The sequence below is a fragment of the Ischnura elegans genome, chromosome 11 (assembly GCF_921293095.1).
Source record: "Ischnura elegans chromosome 11, ioIscEleg1.1, whole genome shotgun sequence".
Taxonomy (NCBI): domain Eukaryota; kingdom Metazoa; phylum Arthropoda; class Insecta; order Odonata; family Coenagrionidae; genus Ischnura; species Ischnura elegans.
Genome location: NC_060256.1, coordinates 16014943 through 16034261, shown reverse-complemented (window position 1 = coordinate 16034261; position 19319 = coordinate 16014943). Strand labels below are relative to the sequence as shown.

General features: G+C 38.0%; 1 protein-coding gene across 5 annotated transcripts in view; it reads right to left on the bottom strand.

Moving 5' to 3' along the window:
* Window positions 1-19319, bottom strand: part of LOC124167949 (nephrin-like) — a 567792-nt gene that overhangs the window by 467519 nt on the left and 80954 nt on the right. The window lies entirely within an intron of this gene.

The following is a 19319-nucleotide window of genomic DNA, read 5'->3' as shown; positions in this document are numbered from 1 at the left end:
GGGACGAAGTTTGGGACATCATCATCACCGGTCAACAACACAAAGTTTGGTTATACTCTTCCTCAATTTTTGTCCGTCCTTTCGGTAGCCCTTCCTCTGGTTTTTATTTTTCACCTCCTGTTCCGCATCAGGTCTTCCTCGGCTGTTCTTCCCTTCCCCTTGTCCTTCAAAGTTTAGTCTCACGAGTCGGTCGTGCCTCAAATTGTGGCCTTTTCAATCTTCTTCCCAAGATTTCCAAAATGCTTATCTTCTACTCTCTTTGATGACTTGCATTTACTCACACAATCGGTTCCTGTAATCTTCATCTTCTGCAACAACTCATTTTGAATACTCAGTTGTAATCACCAATACCTCACTTCCACGAAGAAACTTGCTTCTACAAGGATTCCTAATGAATTCCTTCCTCACTCCAACGCTTATAATCGCAGCTTGATAAAATATACCTCCATTCGAAGACTGCCCTCTTCGTATGGGACCATCCAACCATCAATATACCTTTTTTTAACAGGTTGAGAGCTAATATCCATGGTTTAACGCTCGTTATGGGGACAATGCATTCTCTAAGAGGAATAGGTAGAAATTGGCGTAGCGCAATCTCTAGGATGCTGGGGTAAATCACTCGGTGCATCAACGGGATGCTTTCGGCTCGATCACATCAACAACCGGGCACGGCGCACTTGAAGCTCCGCGCCAGAGAAGCAACTCTCGCAGCTGGGTTTGTGGCCGGCAATCAGTTCCACTCGAACATTTGCCTCAGGGAGATAGGGTTGAGGCTGGGGGAAGAGAGTTAAACCGCCAATTATCGCTTGATTGAATCAATATCCAACAGTGCCTAACGCGAGGTGAAAAACGACCGGGCTGATTCCACGAAACCTGACTCCGAGCACAGACAGGGATTCGGGGCCTGGAGAATCCCTCACAAATCGCCCCCGAGCACCGCCATTCCCTTATGCAGCCATTAATCAACCTCCTACTCTCCTCTTGACCACTCTTTACCCGGTTCCATCGCAACGAAGCCTTTATATCCTTCTCAATTCGGTGGTTTCCGATAACCATCAGAGAAAGGACGGGGATGATCGAGAGGCATCAATCCAGCGCTGCACTGGGATTTAAAGCTCAAACCACTACCGAACCCGTCCAAAGTGACTCCAGGAACCGTTTTCAGTAACTCCAGCATCCCTCCCATGCCTGAATTTTCAAAGATTAATATGCCGTAACCAGTAATATTACGAATGAGGATCAAGTCGGCCTCTAAATGGTTGTCACACACCGCGCATTTAAATGCGTTTACAGAAGTCGCCACTTGCGTCGCTGACAGACAAAGTGATCCGAGTTTCACGGGGAGATAATGTGTAATTAGGGGTGCTGACCAAAATTGATATTCATGATTATGTGATTTATCAAATTCAGAACTCTTTAATGCTATTCCTCGCATTTGCAAAGAAAAATCTGCAAAATATTGGAAATAAAATAGAAAAAAATTGGATCGCAATGCTCTCATCACCGCACAGCGGGCATTTTTGAAAACCGATTAAAATGCGACCGAGGTGGCAAAAGAAATCAGCCTCTTATGGGATGGAACTGGGACCACTTTATGCAGCCCCCATGATTACATCCATCAATTTTTCCCAATTCATGCTAGTTCTTCACGTCCTCATGGCTTTCCTCTTGACTCACGCCTGTACTCGGACCAAGATAATATCTCACCTTAGCATGGAAACTTGGGGCAAGCGCTGGTTCATGTACCTCTCCGGTTGAGGCAAAGCGGGATGGGTACCACCAAAATCATTTTCACATTTAAGATAATGTGTATCTATTATAAGAATTAGCTTTCTATTTAATTGTGCTACTATTGAGTGCACTTCTGATATTAAGGAGAATTATACTGCACAGAAAAACATCGGGATTAATGAGTAAAGTTGGGTATAACAAACATATTTGTTGTTAACAATCATTCTACTCCTTGTGCCAACCTGTGTCAGGGTATCTAGGGAAAAGCTAATGCTAAAACAGGTATTAATTCCTGATAAACATGTATGATATTTGTTGTCGTATATTTTTATTAAAACATTATGTTCTACTAAAATAGCAGCTAACACTAAAGTTTTCAATATCAGCTAATTAACGCAAAAGAAATTCGTGCCTGCATTATATGTATTGCAAACAAATGACGCACAATATAGGATTACGGACGAGTGTAATATGTGATTGACCACGTTCGAATAATAACGCAAAGAGCTGTAATACCTAATAACCTATCAGTACTCCTCATTAAAAATTACAGTATCAATGAAACAGTGCGCGTTTTGTCAGGCATTTATTACTTTCTTCCACCTCACGTCAGTACCTTGGTCTTCATCGAGGAATATTTCGTTCAATAATCTGTACCATCGTAACTAATCACTCTTCACTATTTCTCTTCTGCCTTCCTCCCTTTTAACTGTAACTGCTCATTATTCTTCCTATTATATCATCCTCAGCTGGTATTTGAAGATAGATTCTCTTTCAGAAAATCCTTCTCTTAGTCAAAGTAGGCGACTTAAATCACATCTTGAAGTTTAGGAATATGAAATATGCAGAGTCAGCCAAACTTTTCTTGCCTAAGAGTTTTATGCAAAAGCGAATAGTTTGTCCATTAATACGTCGTCTCTTCTCAATATCGTTGTGCTCGAGATAAAATGTTCGCATTGTAGATGAGAGCTCATTCCATACCAGGCAAGTAATACGTGAATTTTGCACATCAATTGAATTAAGGAAAACTCCAAGATTATCCTCGAAGTTTTGTCAGATAAAAATCAACTTTGCAAAGAAAGTAATTTGGAGTAAGATGAGTACTGAGATAACGAGCAGTTTCTGCAAAAAATGTTTAATGAGAGAATTCTCTTTTGCAGCTTCGTGAAAGAATAGTAGTAAAAAACCAAGGATATCGTTGCACAAAAATAACAACATAAGTTGGCACAAGGAGTAGAAATATTGATTACTTCCATTATGTATTGTATGCCCAACTTGACTCACCAATTCCGAAGTTTTTTATGCAATTTAGTTCTCTTTAATATCAGAAGTGCATTCAAACTGTGGTTTTGGTTTTCCCCGAAAATAAACATTTTATCTTCTATAAACACGCGGAAAAGGCAAAAATTGATCGTTATAAACATTTTTGCGGTGCAGAGGAAAAAACTAAACCATAATTTTCACCTCGCACATCAACAAAGAATAGTATCAAGGTACACATATAGGCTTTTTAGTTTAAATTTTCCCCAATTATTTCTTATTTGTGGGCCTCTGGTTAGGGTTTCACGGTAAACATTCATCTTTTGACCCACCTAACTATCATCACGCACCAGTTAACTACTAGAGAGAGTGGGATGTATTCATTCATATCTGATGATATCATTGTGTTGTATTACGCCAGGGAAGGCATAGGAGCTAAATAGGGAACTACCATTTATTACTTAATCCAGTTAATGAGTCACACGAAGACTAATTTTCCACTTTCTAAAGCATCGCAGTTAAATGCTATTTGCGAATATTCAGGAGGAAAACACTTTATTCCATGAAAGTCACTGCACGACGTTCAATGCCGTTAAATGCTCTTTAGCCGCGATTATCAAGTTAATTACCTTCCCCGAGTCTAAAGTGGTCCGGGGACCAAAGCCAAATATAATTTCGGAACACAAAGAAAATTTAAAAATATAAGCGAGAGGCGAGAGTATAAACATGCTATTACTATACTATACACGATATCGTGCATGCTGATTTTTCCATTTTGCTAAACATCAGTCACAGGATTATTATCATTCAACTTGCAGTTATTCAGCTTTTAAAATAAGTACCACTTACTTTACACCTTCCCCAACAATCCCTCGTACAATAAAGCTAGTTATCTCAATAGCTTTTCGTCCTAATTTCTCCAATTATAATTTAGCCTCAATATTAATGCATAAAGTGGTTTAGTATAATTTTAAATCGCCTAATTTTAATATGATTGAGCATTTACACATTTGTAGCTACTGAGTGCTGTTTTAAGGATTCTCAATAGGACCAAAAATTATTTAAAATATTTTATGAAATCCGTCACTGAGATTAAATTTTTGATTTTAGCCCGTCAAATTTTGGGTATCGTCATTTTCAATTTATTACAATCCATGGTTACAAACACATGGCCCTCCGCCACAACGAACTAGGCTCGACCAATCAAGCACATAATTATGAAAATAAATAATCATGATGCCGGTTTTCAACGGTATCATGAACATTTTCGTCCCGTACATATTTAGGGGAAAAGTGCACAATTTTAAGAAAACTATATTCTAAGTAACAAGACGAGTTTTGACTCGAGCTCTCAGTTATCATCCACAGACCTCGACCCATACACTACTAATCTGACTCTACGATCAATTATCATTCTCTAGTTTTGTGCAAAAGTTACTGATTAAACCATTGGATCAATGGATTCCTGAATCCCTGAAGACGATGGGCGAGTTGTCCATCGAAACGTTGGAAGGAGAAATGGAGGAGCTGACCTGGTGCGACACCCGAGAAAACTTCACAGCTACTGATTAAACCGTCACAGGGCACACTTTTTTCAACAGAACATAAGTAATAATTTTTTTTCAGATTCAGAAGGAAATGTCTTCTTTAAACAAGCAGGAATATTAGATACATAGGATCCGAGTAAAACCAAGCAACATATTGTCACTTATAGTCATTCACGAATGAAACGGAGTATTGCCAGGCTTTATGTCATACTGCTTTGCTATTTTTTTAAATGTTCTCCTCCTCTGCTTATGGGAAAAAATCTTTTCCTTCAATCCGGTTTTGGGTAAAAAAATTACCTGGCCACCCAGCTCTTAAATTAACACCATTCATGAGGACAAACATGTTCCAATTCTGAAAATCAAAGGCCAAAATTATAGCCTGTTATCGTTCGAACCCTCGATAAAGTGTATGTATGTGAGAAACTTGAAAAGCACGCGGGATTTGCAATGCCAGGGGAAGGGGTTTGAGTTTCCACAATCAGAGCGAGTGAATACCGAAGCGAATACCACTCCAGGGCATAGGAAATTGATTGCGCCTGTCGCATAATGGTGAGGAAATCGTGCTATGATAGATAGAGGGTAAGGTTATGTCAGGTGAGAAACCCTGAGGCCTATGAACACGGCGTGCGTCAACTCTCCAAAAAGAGGAAATTGATTTGAACGCCATATTTTAATTTCCCCTCAACAGCAAAATAAATCAAGGTGGCGCCTATTCGACAATGTCTGGTAGAAACGCCGATAGAATTGCACACTCATGTGTACATAGTTTCCATATATTTATAGGTTAGCATCCAAAATTCAATAATGATTTCGACGAATTAGTGTTTAATTAAGTTTTTTTCGAATCGAAAATAATCTTTGGATCGCGCAAAGCGGTAAAAAATTTGAAAAACGGCGAACAACTTGGATATTTCCAAAACAATATCCCACGAAATTGTGTGTTTGTACAAGTAGGTATATTTTACAAGAAAAATATTGTATCAATTTATGTGATAACTTTAGATGGTGCCAATTGCTGGAATTTGGAGAAAATAATGAATAGAAATAAAAAGTTGATGAAAATAATGGCAATATATTCCCATAACTACAACAAGTTCAGTGAAGTTTTCTCGGGTTTCACACCGGGTCAGGTCCTCCGTTTCACACCTGACCCGGTGCGAAATCCGAGAAAACTTCACTGCAATTGTTCGCCGGGAAAAAACCAAAAATTATATTACAACAAGTTCATTTTGGTTATTAATTGTCCTAAGGGTTGAATAGACAACATTCGTCTTTAACGTCCTCCTTTAATTCAATTCATGTCATCATATGTTCCTTTTAGTAAGTAGTCCTTTTACCTGCATTACCAAAGGGCGTTTGCTCACTCGATAAATTTCTTTACAGCACTGGTATTGATAGATTATAGGGAAAAGCACTATCATAAATAGCAGCTATAATTGGCTGTAGGAATTCTATTGGAACCTTAGGTTCATGAAATTCTTGAATGGATATATTATACACCAAAAACCACGAAAATACTCGTTAGCTCGTTGAATCTATGGCATTCATTCAGCTAGGCGAAATGATACCAACTAGTATACAAAGAGATAGGCTAACTATTGTCGTCGGTAGCCGTGTGGGCTTTCAGAATCTCAACTAGTCTTCCGACTTTGACGCCTATCACTTCCTACGTTTGTGCGGAAGGTTTGCGGGCATTGAATTGCCTTTGTTGTTCGCGCAAATCGGACGTTAGAAGACTTCGGCTCCTAATCAGAGGTTTCGATCGTAACTGTCGAGGGGTTTGCGCGTCACAAAGCAGTGAAGGCTTTTGCTGGCCATTCCCATCTCACCGTGTCCTCAAAAGGCATTACATATTGATAGGGCTTTGTAATCACCCAACACCTTTTGTGCCCGAACTCGGAAGGAATGGGCAATGAAGCAAAATACCTTTTGATCCTCTGACACATCCTTTCCCAAATTTATGAAAACAGACAAAAAAGTGTAAAACAACGTTACTATCAAGTTAATATGAAAAATATGAAATTCAACAGATTGACAAGTTATACACTCAACGTCATGTCAAGATAAAGATGCAACGCCTTTACAGATAAATAGAAAAAAAACAAAGAGAGGACCACAAAAATTACGTCCAAAGTAAGATATAGGCAATGTTTCGAAAACCTAAAGAGTTGGGATGACATTTTATGGTCAGTCTCAGCAATGGTGAAGGCACTGTTCCAATCAGAAGTCCCTAACGAGAATAAAAATTGACGAAAATACAGTCAACAACGCATTTAAATAAAAATGTCTCCCTAAAACTCGAGCCTTCAGTTGAAACGAAAAATATCGCTTTCTCTTAAGGGGTTTTATACATTTTGAGAGCCGCTCCATTGTACCAACAACGGAATATTGAATAACTAGAGCAATACTAGAGCACGAACGTGTTCTATTCTCAAGAAAACGACCATCAAGACGAACATTCCTTCCGGACAACAATGCCCCCACCTTCACAGCGCCATCCATTGCATCCCAAATGGGATTGGGGATAAAATCTCTACGCCTATTTTCTTACGAGGCGCTCAATCTAATAAAAATCGTTTGAAGGTCTACAGGAGTGTTTGAATATAAATTGATATTTTTGAGGAAAGAGAACGAGAAAAGACTGGAGGCGTTTGAAAAGTGGATGCGTGGTAGAATGGAGAAAGTGAAGTGGACGGAGAGGAAAAGGAACGACAAAGCACTTGAGGTGAAGATCGGGTGAAGGAATGTTGAAGATACGTAACGGAGGCAACAAAGGGTTAGGATGGACCGAATAATGAGAGAGTAGGACTGTTCAAAGCACTGCTTTAGAGGGAAGATTTCGAGATACATGCTGGGGCGGTGTCAGCATCAAATTTGGGGGTAGGGGTATCGTGATCTTGGTCCTGGGAATATGGAATACCCCCTGGCAGAGAGGGGTGTTTTTACAGTAGGTCGAGCTATGCTCTACGATGTATAAAACTCAAACTTTTCTCACGTTTGGGACTTGTAGCTCACTTCGGGACTTGCATTTACATATAAACTTTCTTTCCTCCTTTACAAGTATACAAACATAGGTAGAGTCACAAAAGGTGAGCAAGTCAAAACATACCAGATACAGGAAGAGTATAAGACCGTTATTTAAAAGAAAATTAATGTATTCCGAGGCGATACATGTAAGCGTGTATTATTTTGAAAAAAAATAATAAGAGGGTTTGTTCCCCGGTTACGTTTGAGTACTAAGTCTGGAGCTGGATTTTTGTAGACGTTCCCAGAAGTTTTGATGCTAAAAATCTGAACGGACAAATTATACATAAAATTGATTTTTTAGTTTAAAATAGCTTATTTTGTAATTCTCAGAGCCTTATGTAAGTTGGCGGAGAACAGGAAACAAATCATAATCAATTGGCGATATAAATTGAAACAAAATCCACATCCCTACTCTAACCCTTTAGTTAGATCTCCCATCGAGGCAGCGAGTTACCTGGGAATCCTTTCGGCGAACTATAACACCGCTGCAGATAAAGCGTGTCAAAATTATTTATCGGTACAAAATTGGATACAATGCGAAGAGTAGGGCTAAATGCAACGAAAGAGTCGTCTCTCTTTCGATCTCACGTCGGTGACCACGCGGAAGGCGCACGTAGTTTCGCTGCTCCGGTGAATCCTTATGAAAACCAGCCAGTTTACAAAATAAAAATTAAATGGCGCATATGTACCGCTGTCGCTAATAATTCCGCTTGTGTTAAATGGGAGCTTAAAATTAACGATTTTGCATTAACATAATAATAATTGGAAAGTGCAATTACATGAAAATATTTTTTATTTTCTTTTTAATCAAAATAATCATTTTTTTGTTATCTTTTAAATTTTCATGCAAATTTAGTGATTATTTTCTCATTTTTTGCATAATATTTTCCTCTCATTATATTGACATTTGAAACACAGCATTTATAAATGATAACGTATGATATGTCAAGAAATAGAAAAGACCCTTAGAAGAGTAACCCATTGAAGCAGTGTGTATGTAGTTGGGATGCTTGGATCGTGACCCCAGATGTCCTCTAGTGGTGCGAAACACAATAAACGTCAGGAGCGTAAACGGAGATTTGGTAAACTGGTCGATCCTTGAAGCCTGGCATATTCTCCCTCCCTCCTCCAATGAAACCGTTCATCAAGGCTAGCTAGCATCCATAATTTCCTCCATTCGCGTCACACCATTCACTGTAGCCGGGACACCATCGGCAGAGCAGCGACGCAGGAGACAGAGAATCATGGTTGGCGGAAAATGACATTTTAATCGCCCCTTTTTCGAGCTCCCTTCCCTTCCAACCCCGGGACATCCTCCTCCCACCCCACGGAACAATGTCGCACCCTCTCGATGGAAAATTAATACAGAAGGTGCGCGGAGGTCGTGACGAGGAAGAGATTCTTCTCCTCCGGGGGCCATTAACGCCTCCTCCCCTTCCCGGGCGCACAAGTGGCCGTGTCGCCATGGAAGCCCCCGGTCCAGGGTGCACATTTCAGGGCGAGGTGGAAAAATGAATGGCGAATCAGGAGAGGGCGGCTTTAATATTAAAGCACGACCTGGCGTAGGTTCCTCGCTGAAAGATGAAATCACTGTTCATCTCTGCAGATCACTAGTGATTGTTAAGATTCATAATTCATGATTGTAATAATTTCTCTTAATAATAGAAATAAGGAGAAAACCCTAGCCTGACCCGATTAGCCAGGGCCAAGGCTGAAGGATCGGCAATTTTTTTCAAAATGTGCATCGGTTATTTTGTTAAATGTCTCTGCGGAGGCAGGTAAAGACTATTGTTTCATTTCTTTAGATTTTCTTTTTTCCCTGTCTTGACCTCTTTTAATTAATGATCAAAAATTCCTGGAGTATAGGTCATATAATGCAAACAGTTTTTTTCCAACCTTTCAGTTTATTTCAAAACCTTCCGCAGAAGAAAATCATAAAATAAATTTTTAAAATCCAAAAACTGATATGAAAAATTTATTAAATCCATTTATAATTTAGACAAAATCTTTTCGTTTCTAATTCCTATCTCAGATATAAATCATCTAAAATATTATTAAACGCACGACAATACTTTTTAATTGTGCCATTTTGTTCTCTTTTACAATATATGTGGTAAGCTGCAATGTTTCCACCGTCTGGATTGAATTTTCAAGTTCTTCTTATTTGACAAAATCATAATCGTCTTTTACTACATCTTCCTATTACCTTGTGTAGGATCTGATTTACTCGCTGAAAGATGAAATCACTCTTCGACCATGATTTTTGTCATCCAAAGAAATGAGGAATAAAACTACCTTAGCTGAAAAATATGTAAGACATAAATATTCTTAAGATTTTGGTAAGGATCTGATATCCTCGCCGAATGATGGAGTCACTATTCACCACTGCATTTCATATGCAATTGGCATCAATTTGGTTACCCAAAGGAACAAAGAAAAAAAACTCAACCTGAACCGATATTAGAACCTACTGTATTTGTAATAACAATATCTTCTTATGACCTTTTGCAGGCTTTAGCATTCCAACTGAAAGATAAAATCGTTGATAGCAGGCTATAAGCTATAGGTATGAGTTGAAGTATTGAAAGAAATAGGAACAAAATCACCTGACCCTGAAAACTGAACCAACTGCATTTTTAATGACTATATTATCTGACTTCTCGGATGTTGCACGGAATGAATATTGTATTAGTTCCCATTATTGTGAATTTATAGCTTATTCCAATGAATACTTTGGTAACACTTCATCTATTGAGAATTAAAATCAAGCAAATTTTAAATGATCCACTTTATTTTGTTAAATCAGAACAAAAATAGTCTCAGTCTTGCTCAAGGAGAATGATTTTTCATGTCCTCTGACCTCTGACAAAAAATTTCCCTGAATCAAAGATGAAAGTACTTTTACCAATAAGAAAAATTACAAATTATGAGGGCCTTATGCGTTTCAACGGCTTAATTAGGCAACCAGTTCCCTTGTTTAAGGTTTTAAACGATTTTTTATGCTTATACAACACATGAGTGATCTCCAGGTATCTTAAATATGCACAATAAGAGGCCATGAATGCTTTTAGCGTCACCTAATGAATTATCAACATTCCAAGCGACGGAATTAGCGAAAACTATTCGCTGATCGGAAAGATGCCGAAAGAAGAGATGCCGATTTTTTTTTTACCTCTCTATCTAGCATCCTCCCGGAATAAACGTCTTCTTTAAGGAACGAACCAATATTTGTCCGTAAATCCATTTTTAATTGACGTCCGCGTTAAGAGGGCCCAATTTGCGAGCAGTATCAACAGCCATAAATGTCAGCCCTCGGTGAGTAATTGGCCCGCTAAATATGCGCCACAAGGAATGTCACTCGAAGCGTACTAATCAAGCGGCGGAAAACGCAGGAAAAAGAGAGCGAAAAAGTATCTAAATGGCAAGGGAAGCAGCTGTGAGACTGGGACCTCCTCCATTCCTGGGGCCATTCTTTACGATAAAAAAGGGACTTTTATCTTAGCGTGCACGCGCTATACTTCGGAATTCAATCCTGATTTTCATAGAACCTGTTTAAGGAATTCAAATTTGCTCGCTGAAAGATATTTCAACCTGTCAGCAACGTAAAACATGAATACGTAAACATAAAACCAATATAATCTCATATGCATTGAGCGATATTTTTTACTGGTAGCATGTAGCCTATGAACGCAACAAGAAAAAAAACCTACGACCTCAACGAGTCCAACAGTTGATCACACGCGCTTAAATAGCTGCACTTAGAAAAAATATTCGAAATAAGAAGAACTCTCTCTTTAGTTCCAAAAATGTTTGCATATACTCACTGCATCTTCAGCGTTACTCATTTAGGGGTATCCTGTAGTCGTTTCATTCATTACTTGGCGAGTAAACATTAATTCTAACATTTTTTTCTAAAACCAGGCAAAAACAGCGTTTCGGTGAATCAGTTTTGCACTACACTTTTGCTGCCATGTTCTTAGGATAGAACAGCAATATTAGAACTTTTGGAGTCGGAACGTACTTGTGATGACTATACATTCTTTCGGTACTTCCCACGTTTTCGTCTTAAAAAACCTCAGTTTTATTCACGTGCGTCAGTACATTAGATGTGGAAAAAGATCATAATCTTTAACCGTCCAGCCTCACTGCACATGAACAGTGATTCAATTACGACGAAGAAGGAGATATTGACGGCCATGGCTCGAGTGCAACTTCATCTTGGGATCCGTAGGAGAAGTCCAGCGTCGAAAGCAGTCCTTGCGCCGTCATAGGGATCACAGAGGAGGGAATAGGGTGGTATAGAGGAGCATCCCAAGGTTTATACGGTGAACCAAAAGAACCCTTCAAGTAAGTAAGAACTGAGCGGGAGTAGGAGGACCGTATAAGTCAGCCTACAGCTGGTAGGTACTTTTGTTTGACGGTATATCCACTACTACGTTTAAGCTGTGAAAGAAAATATAGTGGGAAGTACGATGTCTTTGCTTATCATTAAAGCAAGGAAATATTATCTCAGAAAACAATTGGTAAGCCTGAAAAGTTATTATTATCGCAATTGTTGTAAAAGATAATGAATATTTATGAAAAGTTAACAAAAAATGTCCTTTGCATGCCACCGATCATCAATGATGACCTGTACGGAATTCAATGGAGTTGTAAATAAGTTTCTGACTATGATTACCGACAATGTTCTCAAATTAAACAACAATAATAGGGACTTTAAAAGTCAATTTCTGGGAGGAATTTAGTGGTCCATTGAGGCTAAGTTCTTGAAAAAGTCATTGAAAATTGATTTGTTTTCTGGCTAAGAATTCATTGAATTCACTGCAGGCCATTATTGATGATTACTGGCATGCATTTTGCATAGGGAATTTTGTGATTAATTTTCAATGAGTATTCATTATCGCTTATCGTACTTGATTTGGGACTCCCAATGCCTTCGTCATAAAACAGATCAGTTCTCTCTACGTAAGGAAGGTACGATGATTTTGGAAACGGAGCAAAATTAGCACCGGTCAAAACCTTTCTGCGCACGCGCAGAGATTCAATCACGATGGAGAAGGAGAGATGGATAGACAGGGCTCGAGTACAACTACATCGTGGGATCCGTAACAGAAGTCCAGCGTCGAAAGCACTCCTTGCGCGCCGTCACAGCGGGGGTTGGGGGGTGGGGCGGAGAGCCCTCCCAGGGTTTATAGTGCGGCCCAATAGCATCCTTCAAGCGAGGAAAGGACAGGAGTGTGAGAGGGACTTAAACCCTTGCAGCCTCCGTGGTGTGGGTACTCGCGGAAAAGAATGATAGCCTCTGCAGCGGAGATTAATGGCGGAGTGCGGAATAAAGAGGTCGGCGGAAGAAGAGGAGGAGGAAAGACAAAAAAAGAGCGGAAAGCGTAGGGAGAAACAAAAGAGCGCCAGAATGCGACACTTCCCCGGTTTGGGGAAGGAGGGTGGGGAAGGAAGTCCGGATTTCGCGAGGTTGGGGGGGGAGGAATTTTTGGGGAAAAAGCAGTTCGGGAGCAGGACGTAAAGAACAACAGGAATAATAAGGACGGGCGGGATTCGAGATTAAGCCATATCCTGATTTCATTCGTTCCGATGAATACACGACAGGCCCACAATGCTCTTTCAATTATTCGATATTTAACGCTCAACTTGAATACATCTGCAGATACTTTCAAGCTTTACTATACTTTCATAAATGAATAAACGCTTTTTGAATTCAGGAAGAGACTGTACACATTTCTACTATTCAGATTGATCCAAAAGCGATAATACAGCACAACGAGCCGATATCTAGTGAGAAGTTTACTAAATCAACACGAAAAAATTACAACTACCATTACATCACATAATTACGGAACTACCGATCAACATACCGACCTACGGGACCGTTAAATCAAGACGATTTACACGCTCCTTAATAGAAGTAGATATCATTCTAAGAATGAGGCATATTTTCGTTTTCGTGTCGATATCACATCGTGAGATGGGAGTGAAGAACGAAAACTTTTATGGCCATAGACATGAGCTCCCCCTGGAAGACGAGATTTCGGCCGAGGATTCAATTTGCAAAATTGTGGAGGCGACTTACACGAGCCGGGTAGTAGAGGGTTGGTATGAGAGAAATCTCACCGAAACACAAAAGAGACGAGGAATCTGAAAGGTAATTATTCTCATTCCGCTGCTAAAGGATCGGATCGAAAGCGAAAGACCGAAATTTGGCTGTTCGGAATAAGAGATAATCGTTGTTGTTTTCAAAGGTAAGGAAAAAAAATGCAAAGGCTATTAAGACGGAAAGCGGCACTCGTCATAAAAAAATGGAAAACTCTGATGCAAAAGGATGAAAGTATTCTTCAGAAAACATTGAATTCCATCCACATAAATACTGCATAATTATGCTTTAGAAAATATGCGCATATTTTAATATTACGACAGGGCACAATTTAAACAAGAGGGCCTTTTAACAATTGCTGTAAGATTCACAGAATTTATGTAACTTATGTAACTACTTATTTCACGTAAGTTCACTGGTATACCATTAGCAAAAAAATTAATGAAAGTATAGAAAATTGAATAATTTCACTGTAGATTTAGCGCAGAGTTTGTTAAAGCATCGAGTTATATTTGTGAGTAATCGTAGATACAATGAGAGTTACCCTAAACAGTGGAGAAGAAACCTGTATCAAGTATGGAATGGGTACCCTAACTTGTGGAATTTGTTCCATGCAAGTAATGACGAATAAATCGCGTTCCTACACTTTTAGATCCATGGCAATGACCTAATTAAAAATTAAATTGAAAAATTAAAACCCTTCCTTCAACTTCCAATGCATTTTTTTACTTTACTTTGTGATACACTTTTATTCGTTAATTTAATAGTATTAGAAAATGTAACGCAGTAGTGGCATGCGAAGCCTTACATGCCTCTGCACTATAACAGAAGCAAGTTGAGAGTAGGAATTTTAAACAGGAGAAAATGTAGCAAGGAAAATTTCCTTCCTACTGAAATACTTGAGCGAATGAAAATCCTTCTTTAGCTTGATAAGTGTCTATTTCTTTTTTATAGACGCTTGGGCAATAAATTTACACTTCGAATGATTCATCCGTAAGATATGCGATCACTCATTGCTAACAACTAAAAACATGCCGACTTTAAAGCACCATGGAAACGTCAACAATAATAAATGCCGTTAAAATAGATAGTTTATCAGTTATCTATGTTAAGAATATGTGGACATGGTGGAACTAATTGGATAGGCACCCGGAATCACAATCCCTTAAGCTACTTAAATATATGTATCCCAAGGTCCAAGCGAGTTTATGTAATAAGCACATAGGGTTCACTAATTCAAACGAAATACCGATCAAAAATAAAAGATAATATTAAAACTAATTGAAAATATTTGGAGCATGGAAATAAGTGGTACCAATTCATTAGCTTTGATAAATGTATTCCACGTCGCTATAGGATGAAATGGAAATAATACACGATATATAAATAAAAATGGGTGGAATATTTGGCTTCTCCAACTACGTATGCTAATATGTCTGCAGTATGGTTTCAGTGTAAAAACGACAGGAAGCATCTACATTTTTAATGCGACAGGAGACAAAAATTTACGCTCCGCGTAGGAAAATCTCTTCATCTTTCTCGAGAACACTGCTCAGAAATTCCAAAATTTTGAAATCACCGTATGAATGTATCTCCGTAGTGAAAGATTAATGGTCATAAAATTTGGAAGGACCAATTTTGCGTTTATCTGGGGCACACAAGGATTCATAGTGATGGTAAAACTCCGGTAAAAACTATACATGCACCAAAGAGGATCATGTATGGCAAAAAGTTTGATGGCTTATTCAGAGATGAGTGTTTGGCTTCTGTGCAAGTAATTTCTCTTGTACTGTACTCTAGACATGTGCCTCATCAAGCTTTACAGTTGCGTAAATACATTTCGAGTTGGGTGCATAATCGTAACAGTGCTGTTGTTCACGAAATCTTAGAAATATATTTGCCTTGATGATCATATCCACTACTCACACAATACTCTCTAAATGTCAAGAAAGCATTGACATATCTTTAAAATGCCGAAGAAGTGCAAGCCTCGATATTTTGGATATATTTGGTGGCCTCATATGTCACTCCCTTATTACTCTGATAGTTTCTAGGGATTTCAATCGAGATAATAAAGCAATCTGTGGAAGTATGGAAGATATATTATCCCTCAAACTATCGAAAACTGTAATCATGGAGTTATTATACGTGAACAACAGCACTATTAATGGTTCTCCAGTTTCATCATCTTCTAATGTTTTTGGAAGCTTATATGGGAGCAAAATATTCTCGATTTTAATAAATAACGAAATAATTTTCAAAATATAGATCAAAAGAGCTGTTATTTAACTGTGGCTTTGATCAGTAATTATAAAATAGTAGGATCACATTTGGTATAACAGTAGGCACGTGTTTTGCTTATTGTTCCATATATGTTCTGATCATAATTAATATCTTTGCACTTCTATATTTATCATTTGAAAATCTAAATTAATATACTGACGCCAATTGAATATATCACCACAATAAAGTAATTCATTGTGACGAATACCAATTCGAATAAAACTCACATAACAACCCCAGCCAGGGTAAAAAAGGCATACCGTTGTTTCAGTAAGCCACTATTCTATTTTACCTATCCGCACCTAACGAATGGCGAAAGTATAATATTAACTTTAGATATCCAGAAATAAATTGAATGGATCTAAATACTTGCAATAAATAATTTTTAATCACCATTCACGTTATGATAAAACAAATTCATCGTAGACGTTGCAGGATAAAAGAAAATTATTTTAAGTGCAAGATTAAATCGGGCGACACATTCTGATTCGTGAGCGGCAGGAATTCTTCACAAATAGTAAATGAAATAATATTTAATCAAGAGGGGAGACATTATGGATTGCTTGAAATAAAAATGCACCAAGGAGAGAATCATTCATCGTCATTAGAAATTCGTCACGAGAAAATCATTTAGCATACCGTGTACACCAACAGACCATTCCGGGAGATGTAACTAGAAAGACAAAGTGATTTATCAGGTGGCGTACCTAACTCGGAATCGAGAAGTTCAGTTTCGAATCTCAGCCAAGACAAACTAATTTTTGCATAGCAAATTTCAGCTGTGATGCATATTATCACCTATGCGGGTGACCATGAACCAAGTCACTTTTAAGTGCAGTTCATTGATATAGAATTGGTTATTGTGCGATTATGATGGCTTTTATAGAATATTAAATGGGAAATGTACCAAAAAATTTTCAAATTTCTGAAAGGGAACGATTGAAGGATATTTGAAGAAAAATTTAGCGGACTTCAAATCATTTTTGTACATAAATTTAGAAAAACTGACAAAAAAATACTGGCTATTCTAGAGTACTAATAACACAATACTTGAATTATAAAATACACGGATGATTAACACGATAATTGCTTTGGGTAAACATTTAAGACTTACTCCCTGGAATCAGAAAGATATTGATTTCACACTAGCACCAAATTCTCACAAAATAAATGATTCAATCCTATTTGTAAAATGATATATCGAACACTGAATTCTAAGGGAATAAATTAGCCCATTTATGGATATTTTGTGCATTCTCCTTTTTGAAAACCCACAACATCGTAAATTTTTCCATTAATTCCCAATTGCGAGTAAAAATAAAATTTCTCTTCACTCTAGCAGAGGAATCAGCGACGAAGGTGAAATAAATATCTAAGCTTTTCATTCCCATAAATGTAACGCCACGGAGGTCACATAATTCATCCGTATCGCCAGCCCGACGCATGCATCAAATGCTTTACCGACTATTTTCCCAACGAAAATGGATCCCAATGGCACCCACAGAGCGATGTATAATTTCGGCATGATTCGATAAAAAATTTACGTAATTTATTGCAAAATTTTATACCTTATCCCCATCACCGAAGGGAAAAAAATGCTAAGCAACGCCCGTAGACCCTCTCTTGTTTTTCCCACCCGGCTCGCTCTCATGATTTACTTTCTGGTTTTTCCGATCGATTGGCTTATTCCGTGTTAATGCATCTTTTGCGGGGAGATACATTCTGGCGTAACGCTGTCTCTCTCTCCCTGGCCTCCCTTGGTCCGCCGCAGTTGCATCCCAATCGCTGTAGAGAGCGCTGCAAAAGGATGGCTTCGGATTGAGCAATGGTGTGGGGGAATTGAAAGCCTGGCAAAGAAATACTTGGGGGGGTAAACGACTGTTCAATCGTTTTCCGTTACGCTAAATAAAATTTCTTCAGCGCTAAGCCCAAACAAGTGTCACCAAATCCACGAGGAATAAATCATATCGATCCGCATACCCACCGTAGTTGGCTAGTTTTCATGCGGAAACAAACCAGCGCGTTAAGCCGGAAAAAATCGAGGGAGAAATTTCCAGAGTAGCATATATATGTATTATATTTTTTCTTCCCATCACGAAGCAGAGTTCTTTATGCCTAACAGAGCTGACGTCGGGTGTTGGAGCAAGAGTCAGGAAGGGTGGGGAGAGGAAATGAAATTTGAAACGATAACAAATGACCAATGTCGATGTATATGATTGGTCGTTGATTAGATGTCGCTTTATCCGCTTTATCCTTAAACTAGATTCGACGCATTTTGAAACTTTCCGATTGTTTCAACGGGTGGGAAAGAGTAATGAATAATATAGCGGAAGGATAGATTAATTAGTTTGGCCAAAGGTTCCACTATATATTCTTCTTGGCATAGGATTCATAAGTTAAAGCATAATAGAAAAACGCACATCACCACTGTCAGGAAAATATCCAGATAAAAATTCAAATTATAATGCAAAACAAATTATATTACTTTTTAAATTAATTCATCAATAAAAATTCATCAATTCTGTGGTATTTTGATCACGGAAATTGATTATAATTGAAATTGGAGATGAGAGGCAATTTCAGGGGGAAAAAGTAACTATGACGAAAAAAATCTCAACCACTATTATAAAAATATAAATACCATTATGACAAAACCAAATATGAGCAATCCTAAGATCAAGTACCCATTTAACAAATTCTAAGGTCCCTCTTAGAATTGCTTCGGATATAAAAATATCACATATGAGAAGTAAGTGCTGTGCCCTCAAATGATTCTTTCTTTGCAACCCTGAATTATTAAATTCCGAAACGTCCGAAAAAACGATTTTTAAATTACAAAAATTGATGACATACACTCGATATTTTTATGATCGTGAGGGAAAGAAAATTTCAGTGCCCTTAAGATTAAATTATGGGCACTAATTACCCAGAGTAATTGGCAGAAGAACTGTTTCATACGAAAGGATAAGTAAAAGTTACTATTTTGAATCCATATTGTTAATTCTTAGGCCATGTGTGTTTCAGGAACACAACTCCCCCAATCTTTTTATAATGAGTATGACTAACCTCTCTGATTAACAAAGAAGTATATAACAGATCATAAGGTAATTATACCTCTTAAAATTGCATGGACTTTATTTAATAAACTATAAAAAATAATAAAATTTTGTCAAACTGTAAGATGTAGATGTTGTACCCTTACATGATTCCTTTTATGTAGCTCTGAAGATGAAAATCGTTAGCGATATTAAAACTGGATGAAAATAACTCACTTTAAAGAAAAAACACGATTTTTTACGGAATAAATAACCATAGAGTATTGTAAAACAAATTACTCTGCAATATTTAACCATAAAATCCCA